Below are 17303 nucleotides of genomic sequence, written 5' to 3' on the forward strand. Positions count from 1 at the left end.
GGTGGTGGCGCACGCCTTTAATCCCAGCACTCGGGAGGTAGAGCCAGGCGGATCTCTGTGAGTTTGAGGCCAGCGTGGGCTACCAAGTGAGTTCCAAGAAAGGCGCAAAGCTACACAGAGAAACCCTGTCTCGAAAAACTAAAAAAAAAAAAAAAAAAAAAAGAAAGAAAATTCAAAGTAAATGCCTTACTTAAGATTTCTAGTTCTGTGAAGAGACATCATGACCATGGCAACTCTTTTATTTTAAATTTATTTATTCATTTTATGTACATGAGTGTTTTATGTCAGAAGAGGGCACCAGATCCCACTATAGATGGTTGTGAACCACCATGTTGTTGCTTGGAATTGAACTCAGGACCTCTGGAAGAGCAGCCAGTGCTCTTAACTGCTGAGCTACTGACCTAGCCCCTAACCATGGCAATTTTTACAAAGAAAAATATTTAATTGTGATGGTTGATTTACAGCTCAGAGATTTAGTCCATTATCATTATGACAGGAAGTAAGGCAGCATACAGTCAGACACGGTGCTAGAGAAGAGCTGAGAGTTCTCACATCTTGACTCACAGGCAGCAGGAAGTGGTCTGTCTTACTGGGTATGACTTGAGCATATATTAGACCTCAAAGCTTGCCTCCCCAGAGACACTTCCTCCAACAAGACCACACCTACTCCAACAAAGCCACACCTCTCAATAATGCCACTCTGCTTGGGGGTCATTTTCTTTCAAACGCCCATAGCAACCAAAGCCATGATTTTCTTATAAGTCCATTTTCTTTCTGTCTCAAAGCTTCTGTATTGTTATTCCAATTGATGTTTCAGTTTGTATTTGTGTTTATTTATATTTAGAAAATATGTCTTACCCAACAGTCATCCACTACATTTGTATGTATTCAGTCATTGCAATGACAATTGCACCACTAATAATTCATGCTTTGCATGGAATACATGTCATAAGATTCTGGCACTGGCAATCTAAACCGGTTGTTCTTGGGGATGTCTTGAATTTCACTGGTTATCATGACCCAGTGATTTCACTCTAAAGGAGCAAAAAGAAAGGAAAAAAGATAAAAGCTTTTAGTACTTAACTCTACACATAAATGTGCAGTTAGAGATCTTTGAGAATATGACATGGCAATATTTTATTCTACGGATTTTTTTGAGGACATTTGCAAATTAAACACTGTGTCTGACTTATGGCACTTTCATTTGTATTGTAGAAGGATGCACTATCCCACTTAACATGATATACTGTAGTGATATTTTCTGAAAAAGTCGCTGCGTTATCAAGCCTCTTAAAACATCTTTTGGCTGTGATGATTTAGTGGCTCGAATAAAGTGAATTTGTTCAATCAATCTTTTTGTTCCTTAATGAATTCCGAGGTTTTGTCTATTTGCTTTTTATTTATATGCTTCTCCCTGTCTTTACATAATATATTGACTGCTATATTCCTAGCTAACAGAGGTTGCAAATGCAACTATTTTCCCTAATAAATTAATGTATCATAAGAAAATTTTTCAAGAATTTGCTAAGACAAAGTCCATTCTTCATTTCTAAGTAGTCTAGTTATGCCACTTTGAGTCTACACTTATGACCAAGATAAAATATGAATTCTTATTCTCTTCAAATTCTCCTCTTTAGAAGTATGTATATTTAATGGTTATGGCTCTTTTAACCTTTGTTTTCATTAATTGTTGATATATAGATACATAAATACAACCCAGTCAGTCTATAACATTATTTGGATTCATATGTTTTCAGGGCTGACTCTTTGGTATCAGATATCCTATTGGTATGCTCTTTCCTAGAACATTAATATATTTTGTAAACTGAAAAACTGAAAAAAATTTTGAGGTCCAACTTCTACCAGAATGTCACACTCATTGAAAATGCATTTTGTCTTTCTTTCTGAGGGACAGAAGCTCCCCCAAGCACATTCTAGCTATTGAATCCACTTTTCAGGGTAGCAGGCTCAGTCACTCTTCTACCATGAATGCAACTGGAAGCTAAAAGTTGGCATCACTTCTCCAAATAGTAATACCAATGAGGGTTATATTTTACTATATTTTCTAAAGAAAAGTTAATTTACATTTCCTGTGCTGGTCAGGACAAATCTGATTTGGGAATGATAGAAAATGTAAAATTATCAGAATAAAATTGTGATATATCCATATTAGTTCTACTTCATGTGTTGAAGGTTGATTGTGAAAATATTCAAACATACATCATAATTCAAAGAATTTTCTATTGAGTATTTACTTATTTGCATACAAGTAGTTACTTGAGTTAATCTTTGTTGCTGAAATCAATATTTGCTATTTCTGCTTTATTGTATACCATCCTCCTAACAATTTACAGCTGTTGGCTTGCCTTCCCTTCTATGTGCTCACACTGCAGTTAGTCATGAACTTTCATCGAGTTCCTTCTGCCACAGATCATTAAACAGATGTCTTTATCTTTAATGTTTCTCTTCCAAAGTAAAACTTACACATGATGAAAAAGGTAAACCTTAACTGTACTGTTGGACGACAATTTATGAAAAAAAAAAAAAGTCTAAGCCTGTGATCCCCAAATCTGTCAATGTAAACAAATTCACACTCACATCAGAGTTCACTCACACAGCTGTTTAGCATCAGCTTGCATTCCCAATAATTATCTTTATTGTGTTTTTAAAATCATAAATTAGGTTTATCTATTCTGCAAATTCATGTAAACAGAACATCCAGAATGCAATATGCTCTGGAAGCCTTTATTTGTGAGAGTCCTGTGTATCACTTCTCATTCCTTTATTGTTGGACAGTTTTTTTTTACTATTTGAATATACCAGTCATTGATCTACTTAAAATTTAACAGGCATTTGAGTTCTTCCCAGAGTAGATTTATTGTGCATTAACTGGCTCTAAGCAATTTCACTTAAGTCTCTTTGTAAATTTAGTTTTCTATTTATGGTGGTTAAATATCTAGGAGTATTTTCTAAGAAACCATCTTAATGAATAAATTTTTAATTTTTGATTGATTTCAATTTTAAATGTTCTTTATTATTTGAATTAGAATTATATTGGATTCTTTTATAGTTATTGTTAATGTTACTCACCTGGGTAAATGTTTAAGACACAAACATATTTACTCTTTTTTTTGTGTGAAAGTCCTGCACTTTTGATTTATTTTAAGCTTAGTATGTACCTTGAATTATTTTTGAATTTTTTTTGTCCATGTGAATATCAGCATTTTGGTATCATTAGTGAAAGGCTATTTGGTTCACAGGGCTCCTTCCCTTCTCCTTCTTTCCTTTCCTTTTTTCTTTTCCTTCCTTCTTTCCTACTCTTTTTCCTTTTACTCCTGTTTTTTGTTTATATATTTCTACAAATATTTTATTAATTCTTTGGGAATTTCATGCACAGCCTAATTAAAAAAACTAGTACATAGAAAAATAGGTTGCATAATGTTCAAGGATACTCTCTTCATTGATCCATTTCTGTCCATTATTCTCCCTGTTGTTGTTATTGACAGGCATTTCTGTGTCATAGATCCCATCTAACTTTCTTGTAAACAGTATTCTGTTACCCTCTTTCCTTCATTTCCTCCATTATTTGAGCCTTCATTACCCCATCATGAGGTTTATTTTTTTTTCTGGTTTCATGATCCACACCCATACACCTATCCATATATGCACAAATATACAAATTAAAATTTTACATGAGAGAAAATGTGATCTTTGTCTTACTCATACTGCTTTACTTTTCCTAATATAATTTCTAGTTATCTCTCTTCTTTATGCAAAAGTCATGATTTTAATGTTTTTACTGCTGAAAGATTTCCATTGTTGTCTATACGTCCTTGTTTTCTAAATCTATCCACCTGTGAATGGAAATCTAGTCTGGCTCCATTACTTGGCTTTTGTGAATAGTGTCATAATAAGCTTAGATGTGATCGTTTCTCTGTGGTAGAATTGAATCCTTTGGGTTTATGCCAAGGGGTTGTGTGTCTTGATCCATTTCTAAAATATAAAAGTGGCAGCAGTGTGATCCTCTAGTCTCTGGTTTCCTCTGCCTCATTCTTCTTTTAATGTGCCTTACCTCAAGGATTTGAAAAGGATATTTCTATTGTAACTATTCAAGTCAAGGTATATAATTCCTCATAAATCATTACACTTTGTAGAATGTTGTTATACCATATACTTTGTTGTTCAGATGCCCTCATGTTTTAGTGTAGTGAAATTTTTTAGTTGTATTTTTGATATTATAATTACAACATTTCTCACTTCCCTTTCCTGCCCCGAAATGCTCCCATATACTCTCCCCACTCTCCTTCAAATTCTATTTTTTTTAACTAATTGTTATTGAATGATGTGTGTGTGTGTGTGTGTGTGTGTGTGTGTGTATGTGTGTGTGTGTATTCCTACATTTAACCTGTTCCATCTATGTAGTGTTACTGTATGTATGCTTTCAGGGCTGACAGTTTAACACTGGACAAACAATTGGTGTGCTCTTTCCTGGGGAAGACCACCTCTAATATAGTTGACTGTGTAGTGTTGAAACATCATAGGCTTTTCCTCATCCACTTTGGCATGTTCATTGGGTTTCCTTGTTTAACTCACATTTGCATAGTCATGTGGTTGAGACTTCAGTGAATTTTATTAATTGGTTTCCAGAACCAAACAAGCATGCATACTGTTTTAAGTACTCACACCCTCTTTTACTTGGAATATAATATCTAAGACCCTTCAACCAATTCTACCTTACTCTGTAAAACAATCACTCCAATGAATAATAAAATATGGGATGATCATGTTACATGTTTAACTTCAAGGGATCTCTAATAGCTATTAAAAATTACCAGCTTTTCATTCATCTCTTTTAGTTATTTCTCGTAGGTAAGAAGGAGTTAGATAACTCAGTGGTTTTGCATATAATTCTGTGTCCTGTATTTTGATGTTCAACTTTGATGTACACCCCCTTTCCATCTACCTTATAAAACGAAGTGTGGGGACTGAGTCTACTTGTTTGTTTTCACTGTCATCTTTCAAATATCAATTAGGATTGCATTTACCTAAACATCATTGCTCTATGATCTTTGTAAATTCATTTAAGCAATATCCTGATGATGACATATCGAAATGACTACAATTGTACATTTTTGGTCAATGTAGTGATAATTTTGAAACACAACAAGTCTGTGTGAGTAACAGATACCTAGCTGACCAACTTTGGCTCTTCACGTCCAAGTGAAAGAACTGGAAGATTCCTTGATTGTCCTGACAGCGAAGGTAACAGACACAGAAACAGTCTCCAGGTATATCCCCTAGAACCTAATTATAAATGACCCAAATATAACATTCAGGGTACCAAAGTACAAAAACAAATAATGTGTCTTCAATCATTCAAGCAACCAGTACATTTCAAATATTTCCACTCTAATTTCTGACGAGTGTCACCCATTGTGGGAGATCTCAATATGGCAATGTAGTTTGAATAATGTTTGGCAGGGTGGTTATTGTGCCAATTTAAATCAGATCATTTAGACTCTATTTCCAATCACGTTGAGGAGAAATGCTACTTTTTGACTTGAAATATACCATTAGTATTTTCATCAATAACCAAGGAGTGGATTCTCTGACATGAGAAACCATTGTTTGAAATTTCTATATATTCAAGAAAGTTTTCTGAACTCTCCAGGGTCAAACTTACCAATAATGGTTTGTTCTCTTTTGTTTTTGTTTTTCTTTATACACTAGGTTTGCATTCTGAGCATAGTGTGACTTGTTCGTTGAGATGTTTATAAGTTTGTTTTACAAACACACACACACACACATACACACACACACATTCTTAAAGGGCATCATCTATATGAGTAAGCTGGTAAACCAATTCACATTCTCTCTATATTTAATCAGTATAACTATACAAACTAAGGAACAAAGCAGCAGGCTCAACTGATTTTATTGTTACATTTGGCAGATGGAAAGAAATACTTGGCAGTGAGCGAGAGAGAGCAGAACTGCATTTAGGCTCTTTAGAGCATGCATTAGTTATGCCACAGAGACGCTATAGACACATACATGGTGCTTGTGCAAATGTGAACAGGTTGACAGGCCGCTGTCTAGGAGACAAGTTGGACAAGTTAGGAAAAGTTGCCCTGTGTAGAGCTACAGCTTTTGTTTTTCTGTTTTACCCTTGAAACACAAGTCCTAAGTGACCAATGGCAGTCATGCTTATTGTAGCTATAGCCCTGATGGGTGGTGGCCTCTGTGTGGATTCTACAAAGCTTCATAGTGTTGACCGTCTAGAAATGGTGTTAATTTGAATTTTCATTGGCATTCCTGATTTTAACATTTTGTCAACATAATTCAGCTTCCTAAAATACATTTTCCAGTTAAAGAAAAAAGTACAAAATTATTATAAGTAACTAGAGAATAAGCCTTAAAATAAGCCAGGAAGGGTGTGTTTGCATGTGTTTCTTATATTTTTCTTTTTTTACTTATTCTTTATTTTGTTTGTTTGTTTGTTTGTTGGCTACTTGTTTATTTTCTAAAGAGTAAGAAAAAGAAAGGGTATGATTTGTGTAGGTGGAGAGATAAAGAAGATGAGAGAGAAGTTGGGGAACGGAAGCCATGATCAGAATATACTGCATGAAAATTTTTTTTTTTCACTAAAGGAAACAAAGCTATGAAATACTCTAAGCCTTGAGTTTCTACAGGTAAGCTTTCATAATGATTCACAGCTCTATCAATTGTAATCTATTATTTCATGTGCTTGGAGAATTTGCATTTCTGTTTTGCACTGATGTCTGACCACCAAACAGACCTCTTTCTAAAGTACATGAAGAAAGAGCTGGGTTGTGGTGGCACACCTCTATAATCCCAGCACTTAAGAGGCAGAATTAAGAAAGTTTCTTTGAGTTCAAGGCCAACCTGGTCTACAAGCAACCTCCAGGACTACATAGAGACCTCAAGTCAAAAGAATCAAAACATAGTAACAACAACAATAATAAATACAACAAAATGGATAGAGAATGGGCAAATATCCCATCTATAATATAGGAGTAATTTTGTGGCTTTAATCAAGGCTAAATATAAATATATTTGCAAAAACATGTTTAAAAGTTAAATGTATTTTTTTTATTTGTTCAATAGTGTATGTTCAGTGCAATATAATTAAGTTTTTCTCACACAGCCTTGCCAAAAATCAATGATGTGTGGAAAGGACCTGCTCTGGAGAGGAAAACAGAAAAATACAGAGTATTGATAAGGTCAGTGAGTCTTTACAAATGCAAGGGAGAGTGATGACAAAATGACCTGAAATCTGTGTTCTGCCACCCAGGAATTCTTGAAGAATAAGGCTGAGGAAAGAGAAGCCTGAGAGAGGCTTCGTAATAATATCAGTTACACAGGAGTCCATTGCTACATCTTTTAGGATTGTATCTGTTTTATTTCTTAGCTTCAATTGTCAACCTATCCTTCATCCTTCAGTCCCAACCAGATAGTCGCAAAATGGCATAGGTTACTTTGCGTTTGCAAGACTAACTATATTCCCTAACTATGGTGAATATATATATATATATATATATATATATATATATATATATATATATATATGTTGTGGATATCACTCTGTATAAATAAAACACTGATTGGCCAGTAGCCAGACAGGAAGTATAGGCGAGACTAACAGAGAGGAGAATTGAGGGAACAGGAAGGAGAGAGGGGGACAGTGCCTGCAGCCACCACCAGAACAAGGAAGATGTAAGGTACCAACCAGTAAGCCACGAGCCACGTGGCAAAATATAGATTAATAGAAATGGGCTGAATATAAGAGTAAGAGCTAGACAATGACAGGCCTGAGCTAATGGCCAAGCAGTTTAACTAATATAAGCATCTGTATGTTTATTTTATAAGTGGGCTAAGGGACTGCCAGTGCTTGGCAGGACCCGAAGAGAAAACTCTTGATATATATATATATATATATATATATATATATATATATATATTATAGCTCACACACTATACTCAATAGTGACAGCTATAATATACAAAATGTGTTATATATACCACATATACATGTATATGTTATAGATATACACACACATATATAGCACATATTATATATTATAGCAGTCACTATTCAGTTATTAAAGGGTTTGTATTGAAAATAGTTTGAGAAGGAACAATTATCCCCTCTCCCCAAAAAACATTTATAAGATAACATTAGTTTATAGTTCTCATAAGATTGGAAGCATGTCTTAAACTAAATGTTTTTTAATTTTGTTCTTGCACAAACTCATATAACTATCCTGAAAAATAAATGGATATATTTAAAATCCACAACAGGCAAAACTGATGCTGGTCAACTAATCTTGAACTCAGCTACCAAAATGGAATTAAATAGATATCTTATAGTGTAAAGTTAGTCTCCCTAGGATATATCAAAACAATTACAGGAAATGAACAAATGCACCCAACTCCCACCAAGTAGTACAGAGCAAATGAAATAAGTACATATGTATCAGCAGTATGAGATTGTTGCTTTTAGAATTAATATTTAATGTGACTAGTGCATATTATTGATGAAACATATTGCTGACTTGAGATGCACGTAAGGGCCATGGCTAAGGGAACACAATTCAGAAGGAAGAGACTTGAGTTTGTACTAGAGGACAGAACAGTCTTAAGGAGAATACTTGAACCAGCTGATACAGATTTCATTGAGGTATTTTTAAACTTTAGGTATCATTACTCAAGTGCATATTTCTGGTTTTTACTTTAAAGTTTCCTTTAATGTAATGAAATGCAAACATCACATAAATATTAGTTATAAGGTGACCAAAAGACAACTTGAGGAACTTGTAAAAATAAATTCTATGCTATTTAACAAACAAATTAAGAGGTATGACAAAATTGGTCTAAAACTATGAAATTGACATGAAAAGAATATGATTTCAACTAAGATAGGCAGCAATGGTTTTTAACACAAAAATAACTCAAATCCATAGGCCATATCAATAGATTATAACATAAAACCATGCAAGCATCTTTTATCTGGAGGGATAGCTCAATGGGTAGAAGCACTTACCTTGTGAACATGAGGACCTGAGTTCAGAACTCAGCACCCACAAAAAAGTTACATTAATCTGCAACTCCACTGCTACTGGAGGACAGAGATAAGAAGATAACTGAGGTTTGTTCAACCAATCCAATTTCAAGTTCTGTAAAAGATCTTGCATCAAGTGAATAAGGTAGAGAATAGTGAACAGGACACCTGTCTGTCATCCTCCTCTGGCCTCCGCTTGTGTGAGGCACACAGACATGCACACACATGTGTGCACACACACATATATTCCACATTCACATACACACTCATATGCACCACGAGGGACAATCGAGGCATTCTATTGATGAATTGAATTCTTCCTCCTAAGGCCAAGAGACAGCCAGGAGGATTCTATCACTGATCCCATTGAGCAGCACAATAGACATCCTTAGTTAAACAATGTATGACAAAGAAATAAAACTGTTCCTATAAAATACATCATTACTTTCTAAAAAAAAAATGAAACTATTGAATTACACTCAAAATATCCTACTGGAGCTAATAGGTGCGTTGTGATGTCAGGTCAAGTTACAAAAATAATATTTAAGTAAACATTCGGACTAAAACAAACAAAAAGCAGAAACAATATAATCCTTTCTATGAATTTTTAATAGAAATCAACAAAATGACTCAAAATTTTAAATGGGAAAGCCAAGGAATATGTTTATACACACACACACACATACACACAACTAAGTTTAATTATAAATAAAGTGTTGGGGGACAGTGTGGCAATAGTAAATACAAGCAACTTGTTGCTGCAACAAAATACCTTAAGGAAACAGCTTAATGAATGAATGGTTTATTTTGGTTTATAGTTCTGGTGTGTATAGTCCATCACAGAAGGGAAATCCTGGTTCCAAGAACATGAGCCAGCTCATCTTACTCTGTCCACAACCACAAAGCAGAGTACAATGAATGCTCACATTCATCTTCCAATGATTCCAGTATTCCAGTTTGTGGGATTGTGTGGCCTACAGTCAAGGTTGGTGTGCCTACCTACCTCATTTAACCTTATCAAGATAATCCCTCGTAGTCATTCCTAGAGGCTGTTAGATCTAAATAATCCCTCATAGGAATATCTAGATGATTTCTCTGGTGATTCCAGGTCCTGTCAAGATAACAACCAAAGTTAATCTATTTTACATAATTCATAGGACATGAGAAAATTTGAAAGTAAATCTATGCACATATGCTTATTTGATTTTTATTGAAGAGAAAAATAATTCAGTGCACTAAATAGTATTCTTAACAAATGAGAATGAAATGGTTATAATCATGCATAGATCCTATATAAAATCAAGTTACATGTATTTACCTCTACCCATTTTATATACTAAAATTATTCAGGTTTGTGACTTATCTTAATTTCCTTATTTGTCATATATGTTTTTTTTCTCAGTTTGAAGTTGTTGTCTATTTTGTTTATTTTAGCTACTCTACAAACAAAAAATTTCCCACATCATCTATGTTTTGTCTTCCTGGTGATCACATGATTGACTGAGCCTCTTGAGACTTATAGAAGAGTTCAATAAAAGGAACTGGTAACTCACAACTTGTTTTAAAATCCCCATCATTCCAAGAATCAGAAAAACATATAGAAGTGTATAAAAGGAGTTAATAGTTGCTAATATCAAGGTAACAGAGATGCTAGGGTTATGTGGCAAAGATTTTAAAAACTGAAACTATAGAAGTGCTTCCATGAATACATATATACATTAAGGAAAATAGAAACCTAGCAAAGACTGGAAAGATACATGAGAAAAATATGTGAATATCAACCCCCCCAAAAAATGTTTAGCAATCAAAATAAAAAGATCAGTCTTTGGGCTTAAAATCAAAACAGAAGAGAAGGAATCATTTGCCAAATGGGACATATAGCAGTAAAATAACCCCCAATTCAAAGGAAAGGGTAGTATGAAATCAAGATGAAAATATAGGCAAAGTAAAAGTCAGAGAAAATCCTTCTCTGTTCCAGGGCTGTAATTAAAGATGGAACTCACTTGTTGGAGTTTTATGAAAGAGTGAACCAAAGGTAAGGGCTGAAACAGCATTGGAAGAAATTATCAGGGTTCAAATCTGAAGTCCTCCACAGGCTCAGTTGTTTCAAGAATCCTAAATGGTCTTATAAAAAAAAACAAAAAAAAAAACAGAAAAAAAAAAACAAACCTGCAGCCAGAGATTGGGGTATATGTTGAAAGATCAGAGAGACAAAAGAACAAGCCTCTAGAGAAACTTCTCACCACTACCGAAAATTCAGGCCAAACAGAAGGCAAAACCCTATCTCCATGAATCCTCTGACTGAAAGCTTCCGAGTCCTCAGCTGAAAGGGCTTCTAGTTCCTGTCTCCTCACGCCTTATATGCCTTTCTCTGCCCAGCCATTTCACTTCTTTCCTAGTGCTGGGATTAAGGGCATGTGACTCCCAAGTAGTGGGATTAAAGGTGTGTGCCAGGCTGTTTTCCTCCTAGACTGAGTCAATCTCATGTAGTCCAGGGTAGCTTTGAACTCACAGAGATCCAGATGGATCTCTGCCTCCCAAGTGCTAGGATTAAAGGTGTATGACACCACTGCCTGGCCTCTAAGTCTAATTTAGTGGTTGGCTCTGTCCTCTGATCCTCAGGCAAGCTTTATTTGATACACAAAATATCATCACACTAAGTTGTGGTGCCTCCCCGCCCCCATGGTTGGTCCTGCTTGCCAACCTGGGATTTAGGAGGGTGGAGACTTACAGGAGGATGTGGGTCAATGAGAAGCTAACTTGGCCTTGGAAACTATATCATGCCCTGGTCTCCTCTCTCTGAGTTTCCTCTTCTGTCATGATAGGAATAACCCTCCTCTGCTCTGTGGTACAGTCCCCAACATGACACCCCGACAGTTCTGAAACAGTGAGGGATACAAAATGTTTTCTTTTTATTTCATCTCTGTGATGTAAAAGTAACTAACAAAGACACTGTGGTGTGCTTGTTAGCTTTTAATGTCAACTTCACACAATCTAGAATCACTTAGAAGGAGTCTTAAAGTAAAAAATACAGTGATATTGGACTGGCCTGTGGAGGGGGGAGTTGCCTATTTATTAATTGACCCAGCCAACTGCATACTTCCTATGTCGACCAGACTGTGTTTTACAACAATGCATAGGGGGAGTGCTGAACTGCTCACTTAAAATGGTTAGGACACTAAATTTAATGCATGTTTTTCCATGATAAAAGGTACTTTCTTACCTCATGAATAATGAATATATGACTACTTTAACTACTTCAGAATAAACGTCATTTTAAAAATTTATTCTACTATGAAATGACAACCAACATTAGCAGATTTTTTATCACTTTTATGTGATTTTTATCTTGTGCTTGGCATCAGTTGTGGTCTGAATTTGTTAACAATGAGAGTATGTGATTTCCCTTTGTGAGATCTCACATGAGACTCCTTGTCCAGTTTATGAAATTTCTAGTAATATTTCTTAATGCTTACATTAGATGAACTTCATAAATTGTTCATGCATTTCACCAACAGTGAAATAAATGCTCTTAGAGCGGATACTATTTTTGCATACATATTAAAAACACACATCCTAATGGAAATATTAAAAGTAGCTCAGTAAAATCATGGGAAATAAAATATATGCTCAGTTATTAAAGATTTTAGCTCCCAGTGCAATCTCCAATTACTTTCTTCAATTTGTGAACATATAGCTAATTCCCATAATATAGGTATTGCCATTTAGAAAACATCTAAAAAAAGAATGAAAGAAAGAAAAGAAACAATAACAAAGGTAAGAGAATCAACCAAATGTTGTTTTTTTTCCCCTCTATTCTGAAATAGCACTGTCACATAGCTACTGGAAGGAGTAGATAATTGCTACAGTAGAAACAATCATATTTTAAAGAATAGTGTTTATAGTACCTCTAAATAGAAGATTGATCAAGGAAAAATCTTAAATATAGAGTGATATTGGTAAAACCTCTTACGCTGTTCCATATGATTTCTTTGTTCTGGTTGAGAAAATATCTTTGCCATTCAAAAGTACTAATGAGATGTGAATTTTTTTTTAGTAATTAGTGTTCAGACCTTGTGTCAGCTACAATTTATGTCTTATAAAAAGTAAAAAAGATAAAAGTCTCACACTTGTAACTCTGGACATTAAATATGTGACAAAAAGTAAAATAAACTAATTAGACAAAAATAATGGGGAGAAATGTGGCAGCCTTTCCAAGCACCACAGCTGGCAGAGTAATAATCCAGGTGATATAAGAAGGGAATTTGCTCAACATGACTTAGTTAGCTAATGTTTGTTCAAACTTCTAGAGTCTGACACTAGGCAGCCTATTTTAGACATATTTAAAGTACAACTTTGGCAAAAGGTTTCGCAAAAACAAATATCCCAACCTTATATGCACAATAAAGCATAAGGTGTAACTACATTGAAACTCTTTTGCCAATTACATGTGACCTCTGCCATAAAGATGGATTCCATAGCTTAAGGGCCTGTGGAGGATCTGGTATGGTATTGGTCATACAAATAGCATAGATGTCACCAGGCTATAAAAAACATGTGGCATCTCCCTTAAGGATGGGTTCTATTGACTAAAAAACAGAGATATAGATAAAGGTTTATTGTGGAAGAGTCTGGGATAAATATAATAGTCTGAAGAATTCAGGTGTGACCTGGCCCTACAGGTAGTACAGATCTCCAGTGATTAATTACATCCACTCCCAGTCTTCGGCATAGAAAACAGGTACACATCCCTTCTGTTGAAGAGACAAGCCTGTGGTTTTAACATTGTGGTTTCCCTAGTGCTTATCTATGAGCACAAGGACCTCATGCCCTTTATGAGAAGTGTTCACTTATATGAAAGGCGTACATGTGCCTTCTAGCATATGTGATTGAAGATCTCAAGTAATGTTGGTAATGCTACCTGATTGGTCTTGCTTTCTTTCCCCGAGTTCTTTGCTTAATGAAGACGGTGTCCCCATAGCCCAAGAAGCTCTGGACTTAACACTCATTTTCTCAGTATCCAGAAATCAATGCTAAGAATGTCATGAGATGTGCCTACAACTACATCGCATCCTATGTCCACAGCTACTAAATGATCTGATTGATTATACCTCTAAGGACTGTGACTATGGAGAAAATAGATCTATTCACAGAAGACGGTGTGGGATGCTTGATTAAAGGAAGGAACTAGAGGACGAGGACCATAAAAATGATGAAATTTTGCCACAAACACACATATGTGGAAAACAAGGTGGCATGCAGTATGATTTCCAGGGTAGGACAATAATACGTGGAGAGTTCTCAGATGTGGAGAAAATATTCAGAGCTACACTACAAGGACAGCACTCAGGGAGTCTCTGTGGAATTGCTTATATCTTAAAAGACAGGGTGGGAATCTTGAAGCCTCACCCTCATCTAAGCAACTGTTGGTAACTGATGGCTAGTGGGGAAAGAAGTCAAGTTTTCTTCAGGGCTGTAAGCCTAACAGGTTGTCCATGCTCCAGTAGGTGGCCCCGCATCCATGTACATGCAAGCAATACTCAATGAACACAGAGGCCATTGAGAAAGAGAGGGGTGGAGAGAGAGGGGGCAAGGGGCGGGGGAAGACAGAGGAGGAGACAGAGATAGGAGAAAATGAGAGAGACAGAGACATGGAGTTGGGAGGAAAAAGCAATATTGGGGATAGGGACTGATCTGCAGAAATGGGGAGTGGTTGGTGTTAATAAAGATAAATAGCATGGATGTATTAATATTGAATAAACTATTTAACAAATAATGATTCTAACATTTGGGTATGGAAAAAGGTAACTGTCAATAAATGATAAAGTAAGGGAGATAGTAAATGTCACTGAAGTTGTTCATTGTTCTTTGTGTTGAAATGGAGAAATTGGATCAAAGTATCAGTTCTGTGAAACTTGATATCAAATACATTGACTTCCTGAATTCTTATTTTAGTCATGAGAAAAGAGTTTCTCTTCACCACTGTAGAAAGAAAAATAGGGTTTAGCCAAGAAGTTGAGGTGGGCTTAACATTCTTTTTAAATCAATAACTCTAACATATCATATTAATAGTCTGAAAATAAAAGCACAATCGTCATTAGATACATAAATATAACAGAATGCTATTTTAAGTTTACTGTTTCAGTAAACAAAGATTAGAGATAACTTTGAATAGTAATCTACAATATTTCTAAAGCTATGGGTAAATACAGCAATGATATAGTATAAATTGTCCAGTAACAGTACTATTTTGTACATCTGTGTCATTCTTGATAAAGGCGACAAAGAACTGAGTTTTAAAATTGTATGCCTATAAAAAAAAAGACACTGACCTCAAACCATTTACACGTTAATGCATTACTAAATGTGAAGCATACCATTAAATTCTTAGAAGAAGCATAACACATCAATTCAAACAACATTAAAAAATGATGCAACAATTGAATATAATTAATAAAAAGTTAAGGCCTACTTTCTGGTGGCACGGCTAAGAAACATAAGGGATAAAAAGAAAATGCAAAGCATCTGCTCACTGGGAAGTTTATGATGGAAACAAAGTGAAGAAAGAGCACATCAAAAAGACAGAAAGTAAGTGGACACATTTGGAAAACATTTCACCCAAACTGATGAAAAGTAAGAGTGCAAACCAATGTTTCAATATTGTAGTATTTAGAGAACCCTAGTCATCATCAGTCCAGTGCAAACCAAAACACCATGATCTAGCACTGCAGTTCCACCAACATGTTTCAAAATGTTTAAAGATCAATAATATGGCTAACAAGAAAAGGAAATAATCTATATTTAAAAATTAGTCATAGTATTGAACTCTGTTGTGTATTACAGTCTATATAACTTTGGAGTTCTTTAATGTTGCATAGATTGAATAGCAAAATGACTTTGGGAGACCATTACCAGGAAGTTCCTTATAAAAACATATCCAACACATACTGGAACAATTCTGCAATTTGGTATTTCCTCAAGAACAATTTATAAAAATCTTCAAATCAAATTATTTACAATTATCCCTACCTAGAAGTAATCTAAATATTCAGGGCCTGGAATGTATTCAGTAAACAAAACAAACATTACATTGGTAGATGAAACAAGACTGAATCCAGCATCTAAATATATTACCCATTTTTTGTGAAATTTAAAAACAGTGAAGATTCGTCATATCTAGCATTTATGGCATAGAAAGAAACTTCTAGGCATAATACTGTCATTCAAATATTTTACACCTGGAAGTAGGGTTATGCAAGTGCATACATTGCTGAGCTTCTTCAAAACGTACCTCAATAAAACTTACTTTAAAATTTAAATTTTCTACAAGCAAACTCAGAGACATTAATTTCCAAGTTGTCCATAATTTCTTTAAAAAACATATTCCCATTCTATATTAATAGATACAAAATACATTCATCCTAACTTGTTATCATTTTCTTAACCACAGCCCCCTGAGATTGCAGGATATGTTTAGAAAAATATTATGAGCACATTTCTTGCTGTAGATTTTCTTTACCTACTAATTACTGCTTTTGCAATGATTTATTCACTGTACTCCTGCATCATTTTATTCAATAATAAGATGAGAAGACACAACACAGTTTTTATTATTCTTTTTCTAGGGCATCTTCAGTATCACTTGGAATAAAGATATTTATTCAATAGTGGAAGAGTGAGTGCACACAATTATAGACCATTTCTTGCAGTTTTAAAATCTGTATTTGTGCAGGCATGTGGTTGACACTTGTGTGCCAGATATTAATAGGTCACTTATTTCCTTGTGATTTTTTAATTTAACAAACACATAATAATATTATATCAACAGTTATTTATTCAGAGATGCTCAGAGTTGTACAAAACTGTTAATGGTCCAGCAAGGTGACTTTGTGGGTAAAGGTGTTTGGCATTCAGCCTGTTGACCTGAGATTGATCTACAGATCCTACATTGATCTACAGTCCCACAAACTGACACAGAGAATAAACAACAAATAGAAAGTATTCTTAACAATAAAATAAACCCATTAATGATCAAATAAGGAAATAACTATATTGTGAGAGTATATATTTAAAGCCGACATTTACCTAACTCAAATTTATACCTTCACTCCCAGCTTTATTGTTTTAGGAAAATTACTCTGTTGAATATAATATGTAGAAATTAAATGTGTAAAAACACAGAAGACAAAGTGGGGAGCTGATGGGGCTGCCACAAAATCTT

The sequence above is a fragment of the Peromyscus eremicus genome, chromosome 16_21, assembly GCF_949786415.1.
Source record: "Peromyscus eremicus chromosome 16_21, PerEre_H2_v1, whole genome shotgun sequence".
Classification (NCBI taxonomy): domain Eukaryota; kingdom Metazoa; phylum Chordata; class Mammalia; order Rodentia; family Cricetidae; genus Peromyscus; species Peromyscus eremicus.